Source organism: Chrysemys picta, chromosome 1 (assembly GCF_011386835.1).
Source record: "Chrysemys picta bellii isolate R12L10 chromosome 1, ASM1138683v2, whole genome shotgun sequence".
Lineage (NCBI taxonomy): Eukaryota > Metazoa > Chordata > Testudines > Emydidae > Chrysemys > Chrysemys picta.
In genome coordinates this window covers 268,929,210-268,949,036 of record NC_088791.1, presented here as the reverse complement: position 1 = coordinate 268,949,036, position 19,827 = coordinate 268,929,210, and positions in this window count along the sequence as shown.

The following is a 19,827-nucleotide window of genomic DNA, read 5'->3' as shown; positions in this document are numbered from 1 at the left end:
AGTGTCTGTATAGCATTGTGGACTTACTACAAACTTCTTCAGAAAAGGACAGGCATAAGGAACTGTACTGTGTTATGGCCCTGAGCTCCCTTAATGATATAAAGGGAAACTCAAACATTAGTAGAGAGTTGGATTTTCTTTGGAACGAGAATATCTATATTTGTTGAACAGATCAAGTTCAAGCAAATATCTATATTTGCTTTCACAATCAAGAATGCTTGATTGTGAAAGCAAACCTGATCATGCCTAAAATACTGGTGACATTTATGTGAAGAGAGAGAGAGAGAGAGAGAGAGAGAGAGAGAGAGATCTCCTTTAAAATAAATGAGATTGGTATATCCATGAGGATATTCTGAGTAATTTCTGCTACTGAACATTAAAACTGCTTGGGAATCCGTGCCTAATTCTTCTAAGATTTAACACAGAAATTTGTACAGAAGACATATTTTCTGAAAATTTCTCAAACTTCCCCTTGGATATGCATACCCACTCATTCTCAAACATATGCTAGGTTTAATAAAATAAGGATCAAATTATGGGCCTGCTAAACTCCCTATTGTTTTGGTCTTTTAATAAATTTCAGTTTCTTATTGGATTTGATTCTTCTCCCACTGAAATAATTGAGAATGAATGTTTGCCTTTAACTTTAATAGAAGTAGAATTAAACTCCTAATATAATTTGAATAAGGAAGTTGTGTACAACCGTATTAATTTTATTCATATTATGGTAGAACCCTCTAAGATTGAGGGGGAGTTCCCACTTCTTCAGGGCACAACTTCATTATGAACTAAGCCCTCCCCCTATTGAACTCCCACTGTCATCAATGGGGCTGGGATTTCAGTCACTCTGTAGTTGTCGCTCCCAATGAAGCCAGTGGGAATTTTGGATGGCTATGAACAGAAACAGCAGACTCCAGAATGCTACATTAATAATTATTATTAATAATAATTAGGGCAGCTGCAGATTTTGCTCTAGAACATATTTCAGAATCTTGACATTAAAAAAATAAAAGATTTTTTCTAGAAGTTATGGTTGCAAAGATAACTTTCCCAGTGTGAAGTGAGTGTAACCAGTACAATTCAGACTTCCGCCTAAGTTTGAATTCAACCTGAAGCATTTGTTAACTATGTCTTTATAAAATCGTCACAGCAGACTTTTGAAGTATGTAAGTAATTATTATTTTCTTCTGCTTTACAATTTAGAAAACTAAGGCAAAGAGAAGTTAAATGAATTTTCCAAGACTGGAAAAAAAATGTCAGTGTCATGGTCAAGAACAGAAATCAGAGCCAAGAACTACTTACTTCTGCTCTCAGGCCAGTAGAACAACCTGCTTTTTCATTTCTCTTTCAAAAGTATACAACAGTTTAGAATGTTGTCTTTTAGGCTCTATTTAGGAAAGATCACTTATATGTGATCCGAAAAGCTGCAAGGTAAGCACCTATTAATTAAAAAAACTGACCTCAGTGGAAATGTTGTTGAATAAGGAAGGCAAGATCAAGCCCAACCATTCTAACACATCTGCAATGTTACGTAAATAGCTTAGCCTATATTATAGAGTACAATGAGAAACAAATTGCAGCAAATAAGCACATTATTACAGATATACTTTACAAGTTTCATGTTGACAGGCAAATGTATTACAGTGAGATTTCCAAAGGCACAACAGGAAGTTAGATAACCAATTCCCATTGAAAGTCAATCACAATGGGGAACCTAGCTCTCCTTTGTGACTTTGAACATCTCCCCCTTACACAATTTATTATTTTTGGGAAAAAAAACACTATTTTAGCTGATCAAGTCTCAATGACATCAGTGGAATGAATGAATGAAAACCTCATGGATTAGTTTAAAAATGCACCTCTACAGCATATGTATTGAGCATATTCAGAGAGTAAAAATAATCTTTTTTTAAAAAGATGAAATAATGTATTTTATCATACTCTATCACAATAAAGGGGAGACAAAATAATGTAAAATACAAATATAGGATTACATGATATAAGGAGCATTACGTAGCAATAATAACTTATAATCCATGAGAAGATCAGGAGACTTTTTAAAGTGTGCCATCAGCAGCTTCCTCTTCCCCATCAGGTGGTGCAAAACAGAGTGAGTCTTTCCTGCAGCACCTATGGCTTCTCTGTGTAGCAGGATGTGGTGATGGGTGAAAGGGAAGCCAAATCGGGGGGAGCAGGAGGGAGAAGGGAATAGGCAGCTCTTCGGGTTTAAGCAATGAAATTTTCCAGCTATTGCTATTCTATTTAGGAATAGCCATAAATTCAATGTACAGGGGTGAAGAGAGGAACAACTATGGAGACAGAAGAGAGTAAAGAAGCTCTCACCTTTCACTCAGCTACCTACTATTCCCTATTACACTCATCAAAAGAATGGGAGAAGATTATTCAGTAGCAGAGAGAGACTCCCCCTATCTGCACCCCCGGAATGAGTTGGGGAATGGTACCAAGACTGAAGTGGTGGAAAATGTTAGATTGGAGTTAACCAAACTAAACATAATCACAAATAACTTAGCTCTACCTTTGGGGGGGAAAAATACCCAGAAAGTTACCATTTTGATTAAAAAAACAAGAAAGTAGCTTTTTGTTCACCATAGTTAGAGACAAGTATGCACATATCCTATGCCACACCAATGCCACACCAAAAACAAAACAAAAACAAAAACAAAAAAACAGAAATGTGAGAAGGAATCTCCTAAAAATAACAATCTTCAGATGTATAATATACATTTTCTTTGATAACTGAGTAAATCATATTTATACCATTAAAAAGTACACCAATGAAACATCTTTTCAGGTTGCAAATGTGCTTACATGACAAAGGAAGACTTTTGTTAACAGTGTGATTGTGAAAGAAGCAGCGATGGAAGCAACTCATTCAAAATTTCCAAAAGAAGAAAGAAATTATGTGTAGAACTAATATCATGCAACTGATGAAAATATGGTGGGTAGAGGAGTAAAATCACTGTCAGAAGATATTTGATCTCAGTTTAAAAAGAATTCAATCAGCATGAATTTTTGACAAATCAACATCATTGACATGGCTCAAATGATGATATTTGTACATATGGTATTTGAAATCAGCAGTACAAATGAAGACATTTTGATGACATTATCGTTAAAAAGGAAACAAGAGAGGAAGATAATTAAGTATGTTATTAAACGGAAAGTAATGATGACAAAACTGGTTTCTATAACAACAGATGGAGCACCAGCTATGTTTGGATCCAAGGCTTCATTGCTCATCATCAATAAGAACGCAGAGGAAAAGTGATAGACTTGACAAATGCTAAGGGATTAGCGGTAAAATATGTTAACTCCACTCAAGGCAGAGGCCTTCTGCATCAAAATCTATTTGATGAACTTGAGGCAGCCTGTGAAGATGTGATTCTGCACAATGAGATGAGGTAGCTGAGCTACAGTAGAGTTTTGAAAAGGTGTTTTGATCTTTTATCAGAGATCAGAATATTCTTGGGATCAAGAAATGAAAAATGCGATGAGCTTTCTAACAGGCATGGTTCCTTGACTTTGCATTCCCGATCAACCTTACTGAAAAAAAGATGAATGAACTGAGTCAAGAATTGAAGGGGAAAGAAAAGGATATTACACACATGGTAAGTGTGATGAATCATTTAAAGTGAAGTTGGGTTTGTGGATAACACAGATGAAAAAGAAAATATCACAGTATCTCAAATCTTTGGCATTACAGTACTTCACATTACAGCGTGAAAACAACACAGAGAAGTATAAAGAAAATAAAAATAAACTGACAAATACACAGAAGTGCTCCATGCAGATGTGTATGCTGATCACTTTAAAAAAAAATTAAAGATTTAGAGAAGTTGAGCCACAGTGAAGTTTGTTTCACCCCTTTCAGGACAATTAGCAACAAGAGCTGGCTGGCAAGGTGAATGAACTGTTATATTTGAATAGTGATGCATTAGAAAGGGAAATTGTCACTATGCAAACTGATATCATCTTGAAAGCCAGAAACTGGAAGGTTGAATTGTGGATATTAGTGGACAAAAAGTCTCTAGCATTGCTGGCATTTTTTTTTATGATTGTGAATGTTCTCTGCACATCAGTGCTGGTTTGCACTCTCCGTAATGAAACCATAAGTTCTAAATATTGCATATATGTATGATGGGTGTGCTCCCCACACTTGCCCCTGAAAGGATTAACATAGGCTAGATTGGCTAATTAATTTATTAGTCTGCAAACTGGGGGAGATTTATGCTGAAAGAAAATCTGTAATTCAGGGAAGTTCACCTTTGAAGGAACAGGTGGAACTGCTATAAAGCCAGGGAGCTGATAATAGAAAAGGGGCTGCAGGGGAAGTTGTCTGCAGTTACTCCATGGGAGAAAGGAGGTGTGTTTGGGACCGTAGTGCCAGGAGCCTGAAGATATTCCTTGGGAAGAGGGTATTTGGCCTGGTAAACCCAGAGAGGTGGGGAGCCAGAAGGTAGAATTGAGAAATAAGAAGATGTAGGAAGGAGTCTAGAGGAAGAGCAACTTGATCTGGGAGTAAGCAGGCCACCATAGCTAGATATAGGGTGCCTGAACTGGGAACCACAGTACAGGGCAGGCACCGTTTTCCCTACCAGTTGCAGGAGAAATTGCATGGTCAGAGCAATTAAGGGAAGACTGCCATTTTGTATAGTGGACTTTGATACCCTGGAAGGGAAACACTATACTGACCTGGTCAGAGGGCTTAGTCAAGAAGGAGCACCCCGACTCCCAGAGAAAGAGAGAGATCCCAGGCAGAAGAATCAAGAGAAGGGGGCATTGGACTTGTGAAGAGCTAATCCCTAAGCAACCAGGAGGAGGTGCCTTAACGGTGGGTTGGCCCTGTGACAATATGACTGATTAAGATATGGAGAAATGCATTAGGGTGCCTGTTTCTGATTACACATTAAATTTTGAGAAACTGTCAAAACACCTACAGTATCAAATATCATATTATTTGGTAAGTGGCCAACGTAACACATAATTAATCACACCTAAGGGTTAAAATCCATAAAGGGAACTAAGGGTCAATGTTGCAATGGCTAACTTTAGGTACCTGCCACCCACTGGAATCCAGAGCCCTGAGTTAGGCACTTGGGCTCCCTATTCAGTGCAAGGGGACTTTGAGACATGTACGTATGGGATTGAAAGAAACCAACAAATTAATGAGGGATCCACCTAAGCTAACCAGTAGAAAATGCTGAGGAGAAGGGCGGGGTTTAGGCCCCACCCTGCAAAGGGACTTAGGTATGTAACTTAGGCTAGAGGGAGGTGCCTATTTCTGCTTGGAATTCATAGCCATTATCCCTCTCTTGGAGTTAACTACCAAGCCAAGTCAGCGCTTTCTCTCTCTCTCTCTCTCTCTCTCTCTCTCTCTCTCTCTCTCTCTCAACAAGGTAGATAGATAGCAATAAAGAGGTGGCAGTGTCCTTATACCCAATAACCCAGTGTTTAGAACACTTAGCTGGGTTGTGAAAGACCCAGATTAAAAACCCACACTTAAATATTAATTGGAGCAGGGACTGGAACCTGGATCTCTCAGAAGTCTGTGTTAACCAGTGGGCTATATACTTTGGGGCCCATTATTTTTTATGTAGCTCACAAAAATAGAACAGCTTCAACTTGAGAGAGACCCCACCTCATAATACCCTAGAGCTCAGTGGCTATGGCACACACCCCTGGGTAGGTGGAATACTTATGTTCAAGTTCCTACTTGAAATCACGTTTGCTGGGTATTTGAAGCTGTATCTCCCACATCCCCCTGAGTGCTTTAACCACTCAGGTTATTTTGTACACAGGGGGACACTGCCATCATCTCCTTGGCTGTATTTTGTTTTGGTTAAGTGTGCTCTGAAAATGCATACTAGACCAGGCCCTGCAGATGAACATACAGTCTGAGAATCCCCCCAGGGCTTAGCTACCGAGCAGCTCAACAACAACTGGATTTAGGTGGCTTTGTGCATGCCCACCAGCAGAAATAAAAGTGCCTAGGGGACTTTAGACACTTACAAGGTTAGGTGGCAGGGGGTTTGAGGAGCTACATTTCAGATTTAAAGTGGTAGTTAGCTGCTTAAATCACTTTGTGGCACTAACCCAAAGCCCTGACCCAACTTATTATGTTGCATAGTAGTATTTATCCTTTAGCCAGTGAAATTCTAGTGGCTAAAGCAGAGAACTGGGAGTCAAAACACCTGCTTGTATTCCCAGCTCTGTAGCTCCTTTTATGACCCTAGGCAAATTATTTAGGCCATTTTTATAAATCTGGATACCTAAAATTGGACATCCAATTCCATATTTAAACACCTAAATATAGGAGTCTGTATTTTCACTGAACATTGGAGTCAATGGAATTTGTGATTGGTCACCTATATAAATCAGGCTCTAATTTATATGCCAATCTTTAAGCATCTAAGATTTAAAGTGTTTTGTCTATATAGAATCGTATCCTTCTTTTCTTATGCATCCAACATTTCCCATGAATTCAGTGGGAATTTTGAGTGCACAAGGAATGCAGGATGAGTCCCATAGATTTTGTTAAATAGAAATTAAAAAGAAAAGACACATTAAAATTAGATCAGAACTCACTAGTAAATATTTATTTAAACTACATTTCCATTCCTCCCATTTTTCTTGCTGCTTTCAGAGTTTGCTTTAGTGTCATTCACCAATATTAAATCTAACTACAAGCTGCACAAAAATAGTGCTAAAATGCCCTGAAACTAGGGATTTATGCCAAAGCTTCTTATATCTGCCAGAATAGTAAAAAAAAAAAGATTCATAATTAGTGAGTCATGTTATTACACTTACACTGAAGACAAAAGAAAGTAATGATTATTTACCATTTATTATAATTATTATTATTATTTATATAGAATCATCAATTAGTATTATGTGGAACAAGTAAAGATACCCCAAAGAGCTTAAAATCTGGTTGAGATGAGAACAACCAGAGGGAGACAAGAATTCATGGAGTGGCAAAAAGGAAGAGGACGGGGTAGTGCCACTAGGGCACTCTTTGTGAGGCCTCTTTGTAAGTTTCTCTGGAGCAAAGTTGATTCAAAGAAGCCCTGAAGTGTTGACTTTCCTAGAGTACTGCATCTAAGCCTTAGAGGATCTATTTGCTAGGGCTATGAATACGGCTGTGATGACGGGACTGTCTATATGTTGCTGCTTTAAATTATAGACATTAGGCTTATGTACATTAGGCTTATGTACTTTGCAGTGTTAGTGCTGTTGTACTGCTGTGTGGTTATTCCTCATGGACTGTGAATTGAGGATGAGATTTTTCAAAGGTGCCTATGGGAGTTAGGCTCCCAGCTTCCACAAAAATTTAATAGGCAACCTGATCTCCTAGAGGCCTTGGAAATCATACCCTTAGCTGTGAGGAAGGGTAGGGTGGTAGACTGGCAGATTTTTGCCTTTAAATCTAAATAAATGAATAAATATTATGGTTGTCAATTAATCAGTGTTAACTGAAATGATTAATGCAAAAGAAATTACCTAGGTTAACTTTTGCACCTACAAATCCACTCAGTTCTACTTCTTGCTTAGCCAATCACTAAGATAAACAACTTTGTTTACATTTAAGAGAGATAATGCTGCCTGGATTTTATTTACAATGTCACCTGAAACTGTTGTAGCCGAGGTTGCAAGATATTCCCATTTAAGATATGCTTACCATTCGTATGCCCCATCATGCTATGACTTGCAGGCATTAACATTTTACATTGTTTTGCTTTTGAGTGAGTTATGTAAAAAAAGGTAATTTGACATTTGTAAGTTACACTTTCACGATAAAGAGATTGTACTACAGTACTTGTAGGACATGAATTGAAAAATACTATTTATTTTATCTTTTTACAGTACAAATATTTGTAATCAAAAGTAATAATATAACGTGAGCATTGCACACTTTGTATTCTGTGTTGTAATTAAAATCAATATATTTGAAAATATAGAAAAACATTCAAAAATATTTATAATAAATGTAAATTGCTATTCTATTACTGTCTAGCAGCATGATTAAAACTGATTAATTATAACTATTTTTTTTAAATCTTGTGATTAATTGCAATTATTTTTAATCATTTGACAGCCCTAATAAATATAATAATAATGATGTTCATGTGGCCACTTGTGTATTATTACAGTGATGCCTAGATCATATTCCCCTTTGTCCTAGGCTCTTTACAAACATGAGAAGAGACAATCTATACCTTCCCCAATAAATCTAACAGAATTATCCCCAAAACATAGAGCGATCCAGTGACCAGTCTGAGGTCACAGGAAGGTGGGCAAAGCAAGGTACATATACAGCATACGTTATATCTTAACCAGAAAACCAGCCTTCCTGCTTTGAAAGTTAATAAGCATGCTAAGGATAACAAATGAGCTTACAAATAGTAATAAAGCATCTCCAACATATTGGAACCAGTTATATATTTGTAACATAAATTGTGATTTATATAGGGAGAAAACCAAGCTTAATTAACCTGTGTTTGCAAACATCTCATTACTTTGATGTTAAGTTTCCTCCCATTCACATACTTACTCTTATTTTTAATAACTAATTTCATGCATTCTGACAGAGTAGCTGCTTTTAACATGTTTTCAAAATGACTTTCAGTAACAGCTCAAAACACTCCCCTATTGCATTATTATGCTAGTTCAAAGAAGGCATAAACTCACACACACACACACACACGCCAAACTTCAAATCATGAAAATGAGAACACCCATTTTAGAATCCAATCAGAGTTTTGGGATATGCCCAAAATTTGACAAGTATTGACCTGAAAATGCATGTTCCATGTGATTCTATCTTTTTGTTCCATGTATAAGTCTTCCAAATTAGTTGTGTGCAGAAAACTTTGCACTGAAAGATTTTCTGATTTAAAAACCAGAGGGGTCAGAATGCACTTAATTATTAACACTTTGTATTTTTGTAGGTAATAGGTAATAATAAACAGCCCCCCCCTTTTTTTTGTAAAGCCAAATCAGTGTGTGCCAGATTGTATTTTGTTACTAATATATATATATATATTTAAAATTTCTTTTACACGCTCATTTTTTCCTCTAGAGTTCTAGTACATAACATTCAGTGCAAGGCTGCTGATGGAGACTCACTGTTCCCCCAAACACATATAATAATGCAACAGCTTTTGGACATATCCCACAGAAGCCAAATTTGTCCCTTGTACAGCGTTCCAAGAGCACAACTCCTGCCAGCAAAGCCACTCCTGTGAAATCTTGGCAGGATAGAAGCTGTTTGCCTTCTCTAGAGTTCCAGTTCTGCTACCCATACTCACAATGATCCACACTTCCCCACACGAGTAGTCTCATTGATTTCAATAGAGTAAAAAGCACAGTGTGAATAAGAGGTACAGAAATGGATGCCTAAAGATTAGAGGCACTGGAGTGTAAATTGCCAAAATGACTGAGACAGAAAAAAAATATAATGCACCACTTTCAGAATCCCTAATCTTTTTGTCAGTTTTTGCTTCAAAATGTAATAAATGTGAACATTTAAAATCCAGGATGGATTTAAAATATATATTTTACAATCAGGTCTATGGTAGTGATTGGCTTCCTGTTGTCTGAACCAGATAGTGGCTACTATTTTCCTACAAAGATTTCAACAGTTTGTTGCATGTTTGATTTAAGCAAAATGAAGTTCAGCTGAAATTCTAATGTTCTGTGATCTCTCTCTTTAAAAAAAAAAAAAAAAACCATGAGAGCCAAATCCTCCCCACTCTCCTCAACAAGTATCTGAGTTTGAGACAAGGGGGTTCTGAAGGACCAATTGAGAATGGGGAAGAAAGGAATTCCTGCACACATACCCACGCTGCAGGGTGGAGACGGGGCAGCTGCCACTGCAAGCCTGAGGCTCCCAAAGCAGCCCCTCTTCCTGTTACAACCACTCCCCATGGGCCAATGACCAGTGGATCAGTTTAGTAGGAGATCCCCAGTCTCATCCCTGCTCCTCTCACAACTCATCCCTCCTCGGCTCAAAAACCCATTGTGCAGGCCTATGCACAAGACTGGGTTCAATTATTCTAAAAATCCTGCCCAAACCCACCCTGAGGTGAAACTGTACCAACCAGTATAGTTTTATGCAGCACCTTGACTGGCAATCATGATGAGGTTTTAAAAATAGCAAAGCCGTTTGATCCAATGGGATTACCTTTCATGCCTCTAACAGGGGAGTTATACACCATGTGAGAATGGTTTTTGTATTTCTTTGTGTTCTATATTATAATAGCTGTTATTAAATGGGGTCCAAAACATAGTAAGCTAATTTCACCCTGGTATAAATCTGCTGAATTCAGTGCCTTTACACTGGGGCTGAATTTATATATTGCAGTTTTCTGGTGATTAAATCCAAAAGAAGACTGTATGTCGGAAAATACAGCACATCTTGCAAATATAAAAACAGATTCCTTTAAAAAAATCAGCATAACAAAAGATTGAAGCCATAACATAGTGATAGTGATAGTTCATTCTATGCACTACATAAAAATATCTTATATCACATGCTTTATCCCACACAGAACCAAACTCTTCCCCATTTATCATTTTCATATCTTCAGAGAGGTGTCCTCAGTAGAGTGTGTGTGTGTGTGTGTGTGTGTGTGTGTGTGTGTGTGTGTAGAGATGGCAGATAGCCATTCTTTCTGGATCTCAAAAGGAAAAGGCTCCTTGGTAAGGGTCACTCCTTGTCCATAAAGTTCTCTCTATAAAGTTTGGGGTGATCTACCCTGGCAGCAGGGAATGTCACAGTCTGCAGCCCTGATGACAGGAGCTTAGCAGCTGTTCAGAAGGGAAGACTCTAATTCAGCAGGGAGATCAACAATAAGTGAATGGGTAGCAGCACCAGCAAGGAGCAGCTGCGGTCAGCCAAGTCTGCCCACTGCTGGATCTAGGGTGACCAGATGTCCCGATTTTATAGGGACAGTCCCGATTTTGGGGTCTTTTTCTTATATAGGCTCCCATTACCCTCCACCCTCCGTCCTGATTTTTCACATTTGCTGTCTGATCACCCTAGCTGGATCCAAAAGACCTGATCCAAGAACACTGGATTTTAGTGGGTACCACCCACGATTTCCCCTAATCCGCACACAACCTTGCAGCACAGACCTTTGGGGGTAAAGCAGTGAGGTCAGCATTCTTTCAGACATTTTCAATGTTCTTTCTTTAGGACTATAGTGCCCTCAACCTTTTGCTGTACTCTGATGATCCCAGTTTGTTTCTTAACAACCTTTAGACCTGATTTACAACGTTGATACTATGTCAAAGTGAATTAGGATCATTTGTTGTCTAGCTTGTGTGATTTTGATCTTCCATGATAGCAACACCATTGTCTTGTCTATAGTCAAAATAAATATGACATATCTAGCTATTGACATCTACTATATTAAATACTGTAACAATACTGTAACTATCCAAAACATCCATTTAAGTTTCAGAATTATAATGAAAGTAGACAGCTGCTCCTATAATCACAGAGATTTAAAACAAAAAGTCCTCTGAGATTGATTTGTTTATTTAGACTGGAAACACTTCAAGGCTGGGACTGTCTCTTAAAAGATGTATATTCAGTGCCAAGCAGTTTGGGGCCCTGATCTCTACTGGGACTTTTAGGTGCTACTAGAATAATAAGTAATAATTTATTACAAAACAAAAACAAATGTTAGTGTTTTACCTTCAAACACTGCTTCTTTCATAAGGAAGAACAACCCTTTCCCAACCAAGAATCAACATAAAGATTTAGGATTAGAAGGATGTTAGACTGCTGAAAAAGAAAAAGGATTTCTGGACAGAGCAATTAACTTTTCTATGAATGGTTTGTTATGGACATCACTCTGATATGTACTGACTCTGTCCTAGAAGCAATGAACTCTCCTATTTCACTGCTATACTTGGAAGTGCAGAATTAAGAGATTTTTAGGTAGTCCCTTTAGTGCCATTTTGGTCATTTTATGATGCAATATTATGAAACTGGTGAAGAGTTCTTTCTCTGTGGGTCCTCATCTGTGACTAAGCCTGCTAACCATTAGCATGAAGGAAAGAAGCTGTTGGAGTTTTTCAGAGATCTATGGAACTGACTCTGATTTAAGTGTTTGCCATTTGTTTTTTTTTTAGGGTGTATGCTGAGGACTTCATTCACCCTTGCTATTATATGGGGTGTAAATTTCACCTCCCTCAAATTCCTTCCTCTCTGTACCAGCAAAGGCAGCTGGACCAGTGGTGTCATTCATCTTCTGTTGTAATGTTGCTACCATTTGCCCTTTCCTAAGGGCTCCACCAGTAGATGGCAGATTTAACCTAAAGGTGGGGATCCATAGGACCCCTACTGTCATAGGTTGCCTGAAGGATGTGTTGATGAGCTCATCTCCTAAGCGTTCAGGCCACATCTCCTCCTGGGCCAGCCTCATTTTTTTTCTGTTGTATGCTTTTAGGTTTCCATATCATGCCCATCACGAAGGAATCTGACTGACTTGTGGAGATGAAAAATAAGCACAGGCTGCTCTGACTGGCTCCAGGAACCCTGATGATAAAGAATTGTGGACAGCTTACAGTACTACCCCCTCACCTCAGCCCTTCTTGGTGGACTCTATCTGTGTGCTCTATCCATGCTGCTGGTGCCATGGTGTGCAGCAAAGTGACAATTGGAGAGTCTTAAGGGGTTCCAGTTCCGTCCCAACTTTGTGGATACTGAACTACTTTTTTTTATTTTCCAAAAGCTTCTCAGCAGATCATTACATCCATTTTTTTTTAGAATTGAGGAGCACTTGTGTGCACAAAAACATGCTTATTTCTATGCACAGTTATTGTAACTGCATGCAAATTGGCTATTTAAAAGCACACTTGAACATTTATATTCTAAGTTTCTCAGACAAGACTTGTGTTTTCCTTTATGATTGTACAGTACTTAGCACAATTTATCAAGAATTAATATTAATTCTACTTTGTCCTCACCCACAACTATTTCAGATTTGGGGACAATTTATACCTTAAAGTCAGCAGGACTTCTATGGGTACCCACATGGCCCCACAGTATGCCAACATTTTTATGGCTGACTTAGAACAAAGCTTCCTCAGCTCTCGTCCCCTAACGCCCCTACTCTACTTGTGCTACATTGATGACACCTTCATCATCTGACACCCATGAAAAAGAAGCCCTTGAAGAATTCCACTAGGATTTCAACACTCTCCACTCCACCATCAACCTCAGCCTGGACCAGTTCACACAAGAGAGCCACTTCCTAGAACTACAGTGCTCATAAGCGATGGTCACATAAACATCACCCTATACCAGAGACCTACTGACCGCTATACTTACCTACATGCCTCCAGATTTCATCCAGACCACATCACACGATCCATTGTCTACAGCCAAGCCCTCAGATATAACCACATTTGCTCCAATCCTTCAGACAGAGACAAACACCTACAGAATCTCTATCAAAAGTTCTTAAAACTACAATACCCACCTGGGGAAGTGAAGAAACAGATTGACAGAGCCAGAAGGGTACCCAGAAATCACCTACTACAGGACAGGCCCAACAAAGAAAGTAAAAGAACTCCACTAGCCGTCACCTACATCCCCCAACTGAAACCTCTCCAGCACATCATCAAGGATTGACAACCTATCCTGAAGGACGATTCATCACTCTCACAGGCCTTGGGAGACAGGCCAGTCCTCACTTACAGACAGCCTCCCAACCTGAAGCAAATACTCACCAGCAACTACACACCACACAACAAAAACACTAACCCAGGAACCAAACCCTGCAACAAAACCCAGTGCCAACTCTGTCTGCATATCTATTCAAGGGACACCATCATAGGACCTAACCACATCAGCCACACCATCAGGGGCGCATTCACCTGCACATCTACTAATGTGATAATGCCATCCTGTTCCAACAATGCCCCTCTGCCATGTATATTGGTCAAATTGGACAGTCTCTACACAAAAGAATAAATAGGCACAAATCTGACATCAGGGATTATAACATTCAAAAACCAGTAGGAGAACACTTCAGTCTCCCTGGTCACTGAATAACAGACTTAAAAGTGGCAATTCTTCAATAAAAAACTTCAGAAACAGACTCCAATATGAAACTGCAGAACTGGAATTAATTTGTAAACTGGACACCATCAAATTAGGCCTGCATAAAGACTGGGAGTGGATGGGTCATTACAAAAACTAACTGCCCCATACTAATTTCCCCGTGCTGTTACTCACACCTTCTTGTCAACTGTTCAAAATGTGCCACTCTGATTACCTCTACAAAAGTGATTTTTCCTCCCTTGGTATTCCACTGTTAATTGAATTGTCTCATTAGACTGACCCCCCGACTTGGTAAGGCAACTCCCATCTTTTCATGTACTATGTATATATACCTGCTGCTGTATTTTCCACAACATGCATCTGATGAAAAGGGTTCCAATCCACGAAAGTTTATGCCCAAATAAATTTGTTAGCCTCTAAGGAGCCACAAGGACTCCTCGTTGTTTTTATTAATTCTACTGTACATATCTAAGTGGACATTTCCACTTGCAAATATCTAATCTGATATCTAATACAAATGTAAACACAAGCATAGAATTATGCCTTCATATCTGCATTCTCAAGCAGCGGTGTTTGGGATTTTTAGTTTTGTTCTTTTTTTTTTAAGTGTCTGCATGTTCTATTTTTAGAAAAGGATGTTTATGCATGATCTTACTATCTGACCATCAAGAAATATTTGCCCCTTATATAGCACTCAATCAAATTTCTTCTTCAGAGGAACTTAGTGTTAAAAGTTCATATAACTTAAAATAAATGGTGTCATGTAATGAAGTTGATGCCCTTTGAATAACCTTATTTTTACTGATGTAGAGATTCAGATCTAATTTGTGAGGTTTTATTTTGAACATCTTTGTGAACCTGATAAAAGAGGTAAAAAAACATAATTCTAAAGATAAGCACATAGTGTTTAGTAACTGGAGCCTTATCTCCAGATTGCAAATTTAATCTCAGCATTATAAAGCGAAACTTCTCTTCTTTACTTTTTATAGATGGTGAAGCACATCTACATGACTGATTCATTTGACTATGAACAGCAGATGCACCGTTATGTCTATGCTTCCCTTTTTCTCATCTTTAATTAGAGGTAAGGTCTTCCTTTTTTTTTTTTTCTGTTTTGCTGTGAGGAGGCAAGGAAGGAGAGAAAAGGAGATCTTGTTTCCATTGTCAACTAGATCTTCCATTTTTATGAGAACTTGCAAAATTTCATCTTGATCTCTGATGCCAGTCTTCCCATGCTTATGTTTCACCTATCTAGGATTTTGTTGATTTCTAATTGGGACCCAATATGAATATGCCATGGATATTGAATCCTCCCTGCTGTTTATTTCAGAAACCCTCCACAATGACAAATGCTTCAATTGACCATCTTCTGCTGCAACAGCTGCATGCATAGTCTTTTTTTTTTTTTCAAAAACCTTGCAGCAGAAAGTAAAAACAAAACAAAAAACAACATTTGAAGGAGCCAAATATATGGCTGAAAGGGATGAATACTTTAAATCCTCGGCTGAGCTCATGGTCACACTATTTTTGTATAAACCATTTGGGGCTGAAAGGAATCTTGCTGCTGTTTTTGATTTATTTCCTGGGCTCTCACATTTATGGTTGTGCATGTCACCTCTGAATCTTCTGTGCCTTCATCATAAGGAATAAAGCAAAGAAAAAATAAATTAAAAATGTAAATCCATGGTACTGATGAGAGCTGCATCTTTCTCCTTCCACATGCAATTGTCTCTCCCAATATGGTAGTTTTTATATTGTCATCTATCACATGCAGATCCTTTTATGAACATATTCACATACACTGTTTACTATGTCACCATCGCAGGGCATTCTGAAGAAGTCCCCCACCACACACACACCTTCTTTCTGGAAATATCATTCATCTGGAGTGGAGGGGCAAAGAGACCAATCTTATACAACACTGGTACCTTCTTGAGGCACAAATCCTCTGAGCTAAAGCAGAGCAGATCCATACTGCCCCATTATTCAGGCCAGTAGCTGAATGACACATTTGATCCTACGGGTGGGGAATCCCAGATGTGGAGAAGCCGGACAGGAGGGAATCTTCTCTCGTTGCATGCACAGAGTACTGGTGCATGCTAGGCCTCGCTTTGCTACCACCCATGGTGAATTTGGGGACAAGAGAGGTTGAAGATTGACCAGTGGATCTGCAATAAGCACATTGACTGGTCCCAAGCCACTGTGACACAGACCCTTTACAGATCCAGTGTAGCTTTGCTAGTATTTGATGAAGTAAGAAGGATTATGGCCCTTCCCTGTCCCAGCAGGAAATCTTTGCAACAATTCCATTTATTAAAGCTTTGCATAGAGAGGAGGAGGGAGGATTTAGCCCTTAATGAACATCCCTTTCCCCCCACTCTACAGAAAATATGATATTTTCAGACATCACCTGCTAGTGCCAGCTGTGCAATTCTGTGTATCGTTCAGAAATGCAATTTCACAGACTAGCAATTTGAATAGTTGCATATGCCAGGCTTGTAAATGCTCTTCATTTAAAATGGTATCTAATGCCTCAAATACCACCTACTCAGTGCAGGCTGGCCAGACAATTCTTTCTGGTTCTTTGTCAAGGGACTAACATAACTCCCCACTTAATACTACTTCAGTTATGATGAGCAGAAGCACTCCATTGACTTAAAGGCTACAGGAGGGCATACCCTTCACTTTAAAACGTACTCCCATTCTGGGTCAGAAATAGACCCAGTCTGTTGACCTTCATGGCATGCTGCAACATGGATTAGTTGGCTTGAGTTTCAGGGGAAAAGACAGCTAGATAGGGGAGTTATTTTTGGAAGACTAATCTTTTGGTTGATTAAAAAGACTGTGCAAAGTCACGCAGTGAGCTCTGATTTGAAGGATTTGTCAAAAGCACCTAGAACATGTGATTGGTGATTTTTTTCTTTGTCTTTTTCTATATAAATTGAAATAAATAAGGGGGGAGGGATAGCTCAGTGGTTTGCACATTGGCCTGCAAAACCCACGGTTGTGAGTTCAATTCTTGAGGGGGGCCACTTAGGGAACTGGGGCAAAATCAGTACTTGGTCCTGCTAGTGAAGGCAGGGGGCTGGACTTGATAACCTTTCAAGATCCCTTTCAGTTCTAGGAGATAGGATATCTCCATTAATTTATTATTTTTTTATTTATTTTATCCTGAATGGCTACTGGAACTGAAGAAAGCAGATCAGGTTCCAGGAGGAACATGTATTGTGTGAGACTTGTAGCTCTTAGTGCCAGCTTAGCCTTATTTTACTTAGCATTAATGCAAGGAACCTACAGTCCTGCATCCTGTAATACATTGGTTTAAGTTAGTTCACATAAGTGAGATAGGCCTATAAACTTTAGCATAGATAACCCAACTAGATCTTGGGGAACTGGGAACAGCTTGTTTAAGAAAAAAGCTGGCATAAAATCAGACTAGGCAACCGCAGGAATACTGAACTGATACTAAAATTGGATATTTTAGGATAGGATCATTGGCAGATGTCTAGCCAAAAACTGGCTTCAGCAGTATGGTAATGAGTAAACAGGCTAGCCTATAAGATAAAAGGCACCCCAATATTATGCGGGTGAGGAAGTTTGATATAGACAGAGGAGGCTAGGTGTTTGAATATACATGATGATTCCCAGGCCCTATATAAGCAGAAACCTGCATGAAAAAGCTAGCTAGCCTTCCACCCTTCAATATTTTCGTCTACCTCTTTCCCGAAATTGGCACTGAGAACTGGATGCAATATTCCTAATCAGTGCAGAATAGAGTGGAAGGATTACTTACGTCTCATGTCTTGCTTACAACACTCCTGCTAATACATCCCAGAATGATGTTTGCTTTTTTTGCAACAGCGTTACACTGTTGATTCATATTTAGCTTGTGATCCATTATGACCCCAAGATCCTTTTCTGCAGTACTCCTTCCTAGGCAGTCATTTCTCATTTTGCACATGTGCAACTGATTGTTCCTTCCTAAGTGGAGTACTTTACATTTGTCCTTATTACATTTCATTCTATTTACTTTAGACCATTTCTCCGGTTTGTCCACCTCATTTTGAATTTTAATCTTATTCTCCAAAGCACTTGCAAGACCTCCTAGTGGTTATATGACAGTGGTTCTCAACCAGGAGTCCGAGGCCCTTGGGGGGCCACCAGCAGATTTCAGGAGGACCACCAAACAGGGCTAGCATTAGAAGAGCTGGGGCCAAGGGCACAAAGTTGAAGCCCTCCCGCATGGATTTGAAGCCTGGGCCCTCAGCCCCGCCATCTGGGACGCCATCAGCCAAAACCTGAGCAATGTAGCTTTGTGGGGGACCCTAAGGCATGAGGCCCCAGGCAATTGCACTACTTGCTACCCCCTAATGCCAGCCCTGACTTTTATATGCAGAAAACCAGTTATTGTGGCTCAGCTGGGCCATGAAGTTTTTATAGCACGTTGGGGTGGCCTCAGAAAGAAAAAAGGTTGAGAACCCCTGTTATATGACACTGATCAAATTCTTATTTGGATGGAAATCGGGGTGAAGGGGGAAGGAAATCTATAGGAGATGCCATGAATACCTAGGGAACATTAGTGTGCTTTCAGTTAACAAATATCCTGTCAGAGGTGGATAGCTCCTAGATGGTATTTTGACCCCGATGCTGCCACAGCACTCAGTGTCTACGTGAAGCCACATCCATTTCTATGCTACAATGCCATTCTTATTTGTACTTACAGAGCACCCTTTAAAGGTAAGGGCAAATTTTTCAAATATCGGTCTCTAAAGTTAGGTACCTAAGAAAACAGTGGCCTGAGTTTCTGAGCACCTGCAACTCCCATTTAAGTTTATAGGCACTGTGGGCTCTCATCACCTCTGGAAATTTCAAGCCACTTTTATTTAGGTGTCTAACTATAAATTTAGGGGTACAATCAAGGCTTCTAGATCACCTAGGTACTTTTGAAAATTTTATCCCAGGCACATAACTTTAAGTATCCAGGTTTGACATTTTTAGCTCAATTGACTGGAGCAGTAAGTCAATGACAGAGCTGAGAATAGAGCCCGGGAATCCCGATTCCCACTCCCAGGAGCTAGTTTGCAGACAGCACAGCATCCCCAATACTGAAGAAATAAATTCCAGGTGTTATGATGCTGTTCTAGAAGACACTTCTAGTGATATTTAAAGAAACTGATTTTCAGTATTTAACTCTTTTAAGTGCATGAATATTATGGAGCAGAAGCAGTCTAGACATTACTAAATGGATTAGTAATCCTAAAGACAATGATCTGTTGATGCTCTTTTCCATCACTAAACAATGTAAAGTGGTGAAAGTATCAACTTTAATAATCCTAAATATTTAAGAGGAGAGATAATCTTCCAAAGATTTTAAACCAAAAGGGATTAAAATGATGCTAACCCTGTGTTGGCACAAAATACTTTTTTCTTAAGTCTGTTTTATTTGTTAATGGAATTGTATTACAGTGAATTAATCAGTCTAAATTTCTACTTTCTATAGATGGTCTCATAGCTGTGCTAGTTGCTTGAACGCTAATTGTGTGCAAGGGCTGAACCAGTGCCAGTTCTGGTTGCAGTCTCATTAGCATATTAATAAGTCATAGCCTCATGCAGGTGCCAGAATGCTGCAAAATATTTTGTGACTATTCGTTGCAGCAACAGAGGAAAAGACTAACTGACTCTAGGAAAAAAAGCTATTATGCTATAAAACAAACTATTTGATATAAAAT